The following is a 10,393-nucleotide window of genomic DNA, read 5'->3' on the forward strand; positions in this document are numbered from 1 at the left end:
AGAAGCTTCCAATCCACTCCTGTATTACACCTGTGATGCCATAGCTCGAGAGATCGGGATAGGACTTTATCAAATGCTTTGGTAAGATCTATGAATATCACACTGTTGAACAAACCATTATCTTGGGCCGCTGTTTAACTCTCCATCGCAGTCAGTAAGTTTGCTGGGGACAGATTATTAGTCCAAAACTCGTGTTGCATAGGATTTGATAGTGTATGATTCTGTATGACTTAGTTAATTGGCGAAAATATGTTTCGGGTAATCTAAGCACTATTCTGGCTAGACTTTCGTGGAGGCAGGTAACCATCGTTCTATTGGTGGAAGAAGTCAGACTATTAGTGAATAGGTCTTCATTAAGCTCGCGAGACAACACACAGTTAAACGGGAGGTCACCTGTTCAAATACACAAAGCTTTTCAATATTCAATATAAGATAGTAGGAAGTATGCTTATACAAAATAAAGAAATGAATGAACACTTGAGCCCTATTATTTTGACGTATGCTTGGTTTTTTGAGGTCAACTACTAGCTAATCGACCTAAGCTTTTACAAAACTGACAGGTCGGTGACTAGATGCAATCTGTCTTTCCATATTTAAATGTGGGACTGACTTTAGCATTCTTCCAACCCTTAGTGAATCAAGTTTAGAAATGGAACGCGTTGAACGGCAGTTTGAGTAATTTTTAGTTTCCACAACGGATGACAACAGTCGTGGATGTGTCCATCAAGACCCGGTGAATTGCCAGGTCTGAGGCTAGCGAGCGATTGTAGAACAATCTTCACAGTCATACATAATGTTCCTATAAGTGGTATAACAATGGTGTGGTTATGAGAGGTGTTTTTAACAATGACCTTGGAATTGACCTTGCTAAAATAGATTAGTAAGGTCTCAACTTTGACCGAAACAGATCCAGGTAGTGTACCTTAATTTTCGTGCAACAATAATCGCGGACTTCATCATTATATCGTGCTCTTCGTTTAATGTACGAAAACAACCGTTTTGGAAAAGTACAGCTATCGTGTGCCAACTTTCCTTCGTAAGTGCTGTGGTTTTTGGCTACGATCTTTGGACTTTTCAGTATTCACACAAGTTATTAGTAGCCTGTTAACAAGAAGTCCTAGATGCGTCTCATACGCCTCATTAAATTTCGGGTTTCCTTGCCAATCTATGTAGGGCGATGTGATAGGGCACGCTTTTACCATGGGATGAACAGTGATTTCAATAACTCGAATTTGAAAGCAGAGATATACCGTATAATATGTTTCAGGAACCGAACTTGCAGTGAAACTCAATCTTTTCTCTAGTGGGGGGAGGCATTGAATGTCGGAGACACCATCACAGTGATGTGTAAGAGCAAGGTCCAGCAATGATGACTTGTATCCTAAGCCGACATTTGTCGGTTTCGTGATAAATATTTGACAGCAGATTTCCATCAAAACATCCACCTGAAATTGTAGGCTTTATCATATTGATGTGTGGAACGTTGAAATATTGGACGACGAGACAATAATCAGCCTTACTACAATTACAGATATGATTTTGGACAAAATCTCCAACAAAACAACATGGACTACGGTATATTCCTCCTATAGTCACCAGCTCATGTCTAGACTCAATTTTAAAACAAGCTACCTCATGTGTACTACTATCGTTCATCTCTTATCTACTCGGTTGTACACGAGCGTTATCTCTAACATGTGATAATGTGCCTCCTCCTTTACGATTCATAACTCTGGCACCTCTAATACATATTTAAGTTGTCACACCTTATTAGCCCAAAAAGACAAACACCACATTCATAGAAGTAGTTTCTGATAGCAGATTTCATTAACTCCAGATCTTGTGCATTTCGTTTAGTAGGGTTATTTTTTTCTGGTCTATCTTGATTCTGAATAATTGTACTAGGGACGGATTTGACTTTAGAAAAGACGTGTTCACGGGTTTTGATTGCATGGTCGTTTCCATCCCACTGGTTACCGGGAGCTTCTCATTGATTTTCCTTTGTATTTGAATTTCGAACAAAATCGTTTATTAATTACATCCAAATTTTCTTATGAGAGATTATTTCTGTCTTCACATCGTATAGTGGCATTCATTTCGTCGGTAGTGTTTAAAATACATGCGCTATGGATTGGTGGTAGAACTTATTACGATTACGAGTAACAATGGTCTTGACAGGGGTTGTCTCATCTTCAAATGTGTCCATAACAAGAATCTCAGCCGTTCGATATAGGGTAAAAGTGGAGTCAGTGGAGCTATCGACTACTCTTCTTCCTTTCCCTTCATCTGATGTCAAACTAGCTTAGTATGTACAGTCGCTCGGCAACTTCGGGATGAAAATCTCCAAGGCTTCATCTAGAAGAGTCGCTTCAGCAAAATGAAGTTCTCAACATAACGACAGTGAAACCGGTTGTCAGCAACTTGGTACGTGGTCGGCGATGGGTAGTGTACATTCCGTGATAACATCTCTTAGGCTTTCTGCCCTTCATAACATCTTCAATAAGGAAGTGGTACACAGATCCATCCCATCAATGACTTTAGATGACCATTGTAACTAGTACAGTGTGGATAATTCAAGAAAAGTTCAAACAGCTAATCACAAAGGTCTAAAGGCATAAGGTTATCACAGTAACTGTAAAAATGTATCGAAACTGTATCTCTAACCAAAATTAGTAAAGCAACAAGCCTTCAAAAGGTTATAAAACCCAATTCACGAGAAAAAACAAGGGTAAACGGTATATATCAATACATAAATATGTACTAACAAATACTCCAGGTGATGAAACCTGCAGCAAAAAGCTTGTGAAAATAATTTCGTGAGCCTAAATGGTGCTAAAAGCGGCAAACATGAGATAAAAGCTAAATTCTGGTGAGATAATAATATTTTCTCGAAGAAAACATGTTACATGAGGAATGCCAGTCTACAGGAAAGTTCAAATTATTACAAACGCTACGGAGTTTATTTTAGTAAGCTACTCTATTAGGCTGGTATGTCATAATGCACACTGCTCATAGAAATAGGGAACGCATTTCCATACATTAGAATAATAATGTTAGTAGGACTAGCATTCAATATAAAAGTTATCGCGCTTTATACACGTTACTTTTGGATAAGTGGCTGGTGGTCAAGAATGAATGTTCTGCACCATCATTAATACCTCTGGTGTTTGTCTGGAAAGCACAAGAAGCACAAAATAATATGTTGCATTTCATGTTTTTGACTAACTGGTTATTCATTTATCATATTACTCCTTGTTATGAGCAGCTCTGAACTTTAGTCACATAAACCTAAGGCTGAAACCAGTAAAATCTTACAGTCGATAAAGGCTAGACTAGGACCGTCATTATGGTTCATATTCTATCCAAAAACTTGTAACCTTTTTAAATCCTATGAACTTGCAATGATTCAAAAGAATAATGCTCCACTAAGACCAGTGGTTGATTTTATAAGTTCACCGACATACGATCTAGCAAAATACTTAGCTAGGAAACTTAAACCGTGTAGCAAATTGATTAATTACGGAATCGAAAACTCTGAAATTCAAGAATAATATCGATACCACTTATGTAACGAGGATGAAACCATGGCAAGTTTTGATGTATCTTCTTTATTTACTAATGTACCTACCAGTAGATCATTGGACATTATTTATAACTGTTTAGAATTTGATTCAGATTTCAGCTTACGAAGTGCGTTAGATCCATCCAAAATTATCAAGCGCTTGGAACTGTGTTTACAAAACACCCTATTAACATTTCGATGAGGCATTTACAAACAGAAAGATGTAGCGATGGGTTCAGTAACTTCTCCGATTGTATCGAATTTATTTATGCGTTTCTTAGAAACCAGTGCGATCACAGGTTGTTTACGTCTACCAAAAGTCTGGTCACGGTATGTAGATGACATTTTTATTATCATTAAACTGAATTTTTTAGAAGAATTGTTTGAAAATAAAAACGGCATTTCAGAGAGCATCACGCTAACGAAAGAAATGGAGTCGAGTGACCACCAACTAGCGTTTCTCGACTGTTTGGTTGAATGAGGATATAATAATAAGTTGAAAATAATTGTATTCAGGAAATCAGCACATTCTGATAGATACTCAGTTTATGGTTCGGTTCACATGCTTTGTGCGAAAGTCACAGTTCTACAGATAAAGAGGGCCAACAGGATGAATAAAAGGTGGTTTTATTTAAGCTTAGGGACAGAAATCACCCTAATGAGTTTTTGAAGATTATTAGACAAAAAGCGAAACTAAACTAGAACGTATACTGGAAGATTGAAAGTCCACCGTGATAATCCCATACCGCAGTGAAGCATCGGAAGAAATCAAGATTTTTCTGAGCAATCATGATATAAGAGTGTATTTTTGGGCTTGTGACATCATGCGATCATTACTCATAAAGGTTAAGGATAGATTTTCAAAAAAAGATCAACAAAATATCGTCTATGAGTTCAACTCTCATGTTTGTAATGCTGCGTATGTGGGAGAAACTTCAAAACAATTGTGCGTGACGTTGAGGGATCTCAAACAATGTTTGCAAAATGTCCCGAAATCCTCGGTTGATCTAAAGAAACTTGAGACTAGGTTAGCGATAGTGTTACATGTGTTGGAAATAGGACACGAGGTCAATTTTGAAGGGGCCGAAATAGTTCAGCGAGCAAAAGCAGCCTGAACAGAAAGGACGATATTCAACTAGCAACTACTCGGCAAATGTTCGTTAACAAGCAGTTGTGTCCATTCCTTATCCAACCTGTTTATTCCACATGTATCGTTATTCTGACTGAAATAAGTGTGGGTTATTTTAGCAATACGATTTAGTATGTGATGATTCTCCTTTTACGTGAACACTAATGATTCAGCAATACATTTTCAAACTTCAAATCGCACTTTTATGTTTCCTTCATGCAAAACAAATTTGACATCTAATATTATTGATTAACAACTCAATCTTACACAGTAAAAATTTGATTTGATTGTTAAATGCTATATATTTCATTGATGATTTTGATTATCACTCTAAAGAAGTTCAGCCACGTTTGCTAAACAAAACGTCGGAGTGATTTATATTTAAACCGCTGGGATTATTCCTAATATAACCTCCACAAGCAAAACATTTACCAAAAGGATTACAGTACTCTTGATCCCGATATTCCCTAACTTAAATAGCTGACCCTTGTTATGTGCTTAGTCGAAGTCTTTACTGAAGTCAATGAATGCTAGTTATAGGAAGTTTTTAACCTATAAGAGCACATCAACATTCTCGTCCTACCAATAAGCTCATGTGGTATAATTTAACTATTCAAAATGTATTCATTTCGTCGGAAAGTAGACGACCACATACTCACTTAAGGTAACAGCATCCTTGTTCTCTTAAAAGTTTGCAGCAAACGAAATCATTTAACAGTTTTTGATGATTATTATTATAGGCTTTGTCCGTAGTCTATCAAGAGTTTTCACTTAGATGACAGTATAATAACCATTGGGTTGACTAAAACAGTAGAGTCATTTTTCATACACATAAATAGGCTGGCAATAAGTTAAGGCATATGCAAACGGCTAAGGGTTAAAGAACAGGCACGCGGGGCTCATGAAATGTCAGTTCGAACGATTTAGTCGAACTTAAGTCTAAGGTCCGTATTAGTGCACTGAAATGGTTGACTTGTAAAGTTGTGGTCTGCTATGATATTATTACTGCTGTAATATAATAGACCTAATCCTCAAATTGTACATTTGTCATGATGTCGCGCGCCGGAGGTTAGCAAGACTAATAAGAATCCTCCTGGTGTTGATAAGCTGGAAGATAAATCAAAAAGAAAGCTGCAGCAACTGATCGAGAAATACATGTAGCAATTTCAAAATGTTTGGTTTAATTATTAAAGCGCGCAAAATGAAAACTTGGTGGAGATTATTTTGGCTAAACAAAGTGATATTATAATAACTAAGAATGATTCCGTGTAGGGATATTTTAATAATTTGTCGTAAGTTGCGTAGTAATAACCGTTGGTTAGTAACTTAACTTATAGGTAGTACAAGTATTGTGTGTTTAAAAATATTAAAAACAATCAGTATTGTAATGTTAATATTGTTATTGTTTTTTATTTAAATTAATAAATCAAATAATGTTTATACCGGTAAGCTGTCCATATGAGTCGATTTCCAATTGTATCTGCATTAGTAGGCTAACTGAAAGAACAAAGGTATTATCATGGAGAGGAGTTCAAACTAGTGTTACAGTTAGTTTGATACGGTTTTTTTAGTTACGGAGAAATTTTCTCAACCCCATTTTTACTTGACCGTTGTTGAATTTAGCAATACTGCTAATGCATATGAGTGGTTATCAAAAAATTTTGAATACATGAAAGGTGATAATTATTTGAATTTTGGACAGATAACTAAAAGCAGTTCGTTAAACATGAGTGTATTTGTTCCGATTTGCCATAAACCATTTATTTATACCTACCGGCTGACGGTGCATACAAGTTAATTGCAGTTATGCAGTTTAGCATAAGGTGGATTACGATTTAATTGAGATGTAGTGATTATAAGGTGTTGGAATCATCCAAGCTTATGTGCCACAATTATAGGTGGTGTGATGCTGCAAGATGTCCTCAGCTAAATAAGTCTTAACAATATGATTAACAGTGAGTGATGCTCATGTGATTATCAGGGAGAACATAAGTTGTAAACAAGGGGAGTACACTCTGAACTCATGTCCATGATAATGACTTGGACCTTAGTCAGTGTTGAGGTAAATTCGACATCGATGTTTTTAGATTGCAGAAGATTTGCTCGACTGCTTATGCCGATTATTTTCATGCATGACTGAGTCGCTAAATCTCCAATTAGACTAACAAGGTTTTGAGATATTTACTGAATGAGCGACTGATAGGAACATGCTGTAATCATCTGTAGTGAACGAAGATAAAAGAAAAACAACACTACTTGATGACAATTATAAGTAAATTTGTTGACCGATTTTGTTAATAGTTTCATAATTTTTATTAATCATATTACGTGATTGTCAAGTTTTAAATGCTTTATGATGATATCCTGAAACCACTATGTTTAACTAGTTGGTGTTGATTGGGGATTAGCGGGTGGAAAAATAGATGTTGTTGATTCAAGTGATTCAAAAGCATCAGAAATTTGTAGCGTTAAAGAATCCGAGCTGCCTAATTATACTATAAATTTCGATTCAAAAATATTCGTCTACATAATGTTGATTTTAGTAATAGGTACTGAAGTTATGATTTTAAATCCTTGTTTGTCCAACAACTACCTGATAGTTTAGTTACTATACTAGTGCAGTTGATAGTATCTTAATTTGTAACTTTATTATCTAAGCCATGTTCGTCTTTGTAGGTTAATAATATAGTAGACCAATTCATAAGCCCAAATACGTATAGCAATAACGACTATGATGGGTTTATTGAGGAATGCTAAAGGTGATTGAGGTGATTTTTTAAATTTAAAAGACATAAAGATATAATTCAACGCATGTACGGATCAAGCTAACTTGCAGGTTGGTGATGTATATGACAATTTAAAAATAATGAACATGGCCAGAAAAATAATTTTAAATATAAGACTACTTATGGAACTTCAGTTAGGAATATTACGAAATACAAACCCTCCGTAAGAAGCTGATGTAGTTAACCTAGTGGTATGTATGAATGTGTTGCAAAGGCAACTAAAAGTAAAAATGTCTTTAAACAACACACATTTTCTTAGTAGTATGTTTTAGTATAAAAGTTTTAAATATTTCTACCAAAAAGACTTGGGAATGGCTCGTATGAAATATATGCAACCAGTGTAACAGAAAAATATCTATGTAAGTTAAGACGTGCCAAAAACACAGTAAATAAAACAGGAAAAGGAGAAGGGGTAAAACTCACCCGAGTTATTTTTGATTAAAGATAATAAAGATCTGAATTATACGGTAGTTCGAATCTGGATTATATACGAGGTAATGTCGATTAGGTTCTTCGATTAACACAGAATTGAGGACTGAATGTGTATAAGTTCAAAATTAATTGAAGCCGAACACGTCACATTGCCTGAAAAACAGTCTAAGATCTAAGATTTCAGAAAATTTATAGTTCAAACTAGGCGTAAATTTCTGGAGTATTATTGTTTTGCAATCAAACTCGAACACTAGAGATTAGTCAGGCAGTGGTAGGAAGAAAAGGTTTTACAGAAAAGTCCATGGTTCAAAACAGATTGAAATGTTAAATGGAGAGACAGTATAAAGAATGAGACCCAGATAACTGTTTAGTCCTTGCTTACGTTGCTAGTCAACGTATATTTACGTTATTTACAGGTCATATTTGCTCGAGCTTGATGTATAAACAAGTTTATTTCTCTGAAACATGTAAATGCTACTAAAGCTTGCTAATGAACCATCAAAGCTAATAAGTTATACAGATGACCAGTTTTTAGTATCTATTGAGCGGCCTGCTTGAGCATCTGGGCTACCTGTTCCTGTCATCCAGATATTTCAACAAGCTATCTATTTTTGTTTGTTTTAATATATCAATATGTTTATTAATCGCATGATGTATTCTGCTGCGTTTCTGAAAACTGTACAACCTTTCGTTGTCAAAGTTACAAAAAACTCAATAAGAGCCAATGTGGTTGCTGGCAATATGCAGCGAAAAGAATGCACATTATTCAGATGTTCACTTACTGAACTGCTAACATCTAACTGGCGATCACTCAATATTTATCGCCAGGACCGACCAAGAAGAAAGAAACGGAAACTTGTTGAAATACTTTACGCTGAGAATTCTATATTGTACTAAAAATATAATATTGAATAAAGCTGATAATAATAATAATAATAAGTTATGAGTACTAATCAATGTAACATTACGACAGTACGTGTGATCATAAATCAGAGGACTATTGGAATAATGGGTTTGTATAAATAAAAATCGATCAAGAAAGTTAAAGTGGAAATAAGGATTGATAAAATTCTACTTAAATAGGTTGCGTTTCTTTAGTCGGGCTTACCAATGTAGAATTATGGTCTACCAAGATATTAGTACTGCTGTAATAACAGACCTAATGCTAAAATTGTACATTTATCATGATATGATATTATGTGGAAGTCGCATTATTATCTACTCTACCTCATCGCGTCGTAACAATCATCAATATATGATGAGGAACACACTTAGCCTGGAGGTTAATTAAATTCCTTCTTCCCGCCTTCCCCGTCGTTGGGTTTTTCTCCCAATTGTCTCGTGTTCAGTTTTGAGGATCGTGTGTTTAGGGCCCAATGCCACTACAAATATGTCAGCTTTGTTGTTTCAAGCTTTATGAACGAAGTTTACATCTGGCAAAACGTTCCCAAAGATATACTGTTGACCAAAATTAAGGATAAATGCATCATAGAAAATACATACACCATAAGAAGAGGTGACTTAATTGTTAAATTAGACAGCTCGATAGGCCTGGCTTGTTGATGCTGTTAGTGTTAATTTAAACAGACAAAACACGTCAAAGGTTTCCGGTCCATGCTCACCGCAAGGTTACAAAGAAACTTTGACCTCTTCTCCCCTTTTAGAAGGTCATTTTATAAATCTCATGTTTCTCCATCTATAAATTAAGTAAAATAAACATTCCTACCTGCCTATCGGTCCGTTTACAGTAAATGTTTATATTGTTTATTGATTATATCTGCTCCTTTACTTTTTGCCGTTAGGGTAACCATGTTAAAGCACTCTGCCGGCAGTGCTGATTGAACACCATCGTGACAATGTTACATGATAATCCACGTAAACAGTTCGTGTTTATCGAAAGTCGTTGACTAAGCTAACTTATGTTCGTCTGCCTCTAACTTTTCAAACAAACGTTTTTTCTCAACTCTTATGGTTTCTTTTTGTCCTTGTATTTCGAGAAATATGATTGAAAAATGTTACACTATTTCGTAGTATGAGGAGCTTCATTAAGTGTGCTAATGCTTTGGCCTCGGCTCCAAACCTCAATGAGCCGAAACGGTAGATTGGATGTCACTTAGGACTATTTAAGGTGTAGGGCCAGTGAAATGTCACTGAGCCCTAGCCAAATCATCCGGCAGTTGGATCACTGAATGTCGAACAGATCGTCGCTCCCTGCCAAGGTCATGTACAACAAACGCTCAGAAATGGTCATTAACTTTGACGTATTATAAATCCATAACACTGATAAACAGAAATAAACTATAAATTAATTGTTAATACTGGTTATAGATGTAAAGAGTGTGTCCTCTTTGAGATATTAGTTCAAAGGTATATTTCAAACCCTGTTTTATAGGGGCCAGACGTTTTTAGCACCACTCCCCACCAAAACTTCACTACCATCCTCAAAGTCATGTAATGGTTTCTGCTATGTAATAATGTCGACCG

Source organism: Schistosoma haematobium, chromosome ZW, assembly GCF_000699445.3.
Source record: "Schistosoma haematobium chromosome ZW, whole genome shotgun sequence".
Taxonomy (NCBI): Eukaryota; Metazoa; Platyhelminthes; class Trematoda; order Strigeidida; family Schistosomatidae; genus Schistosoma; species Schistosoma haematobium.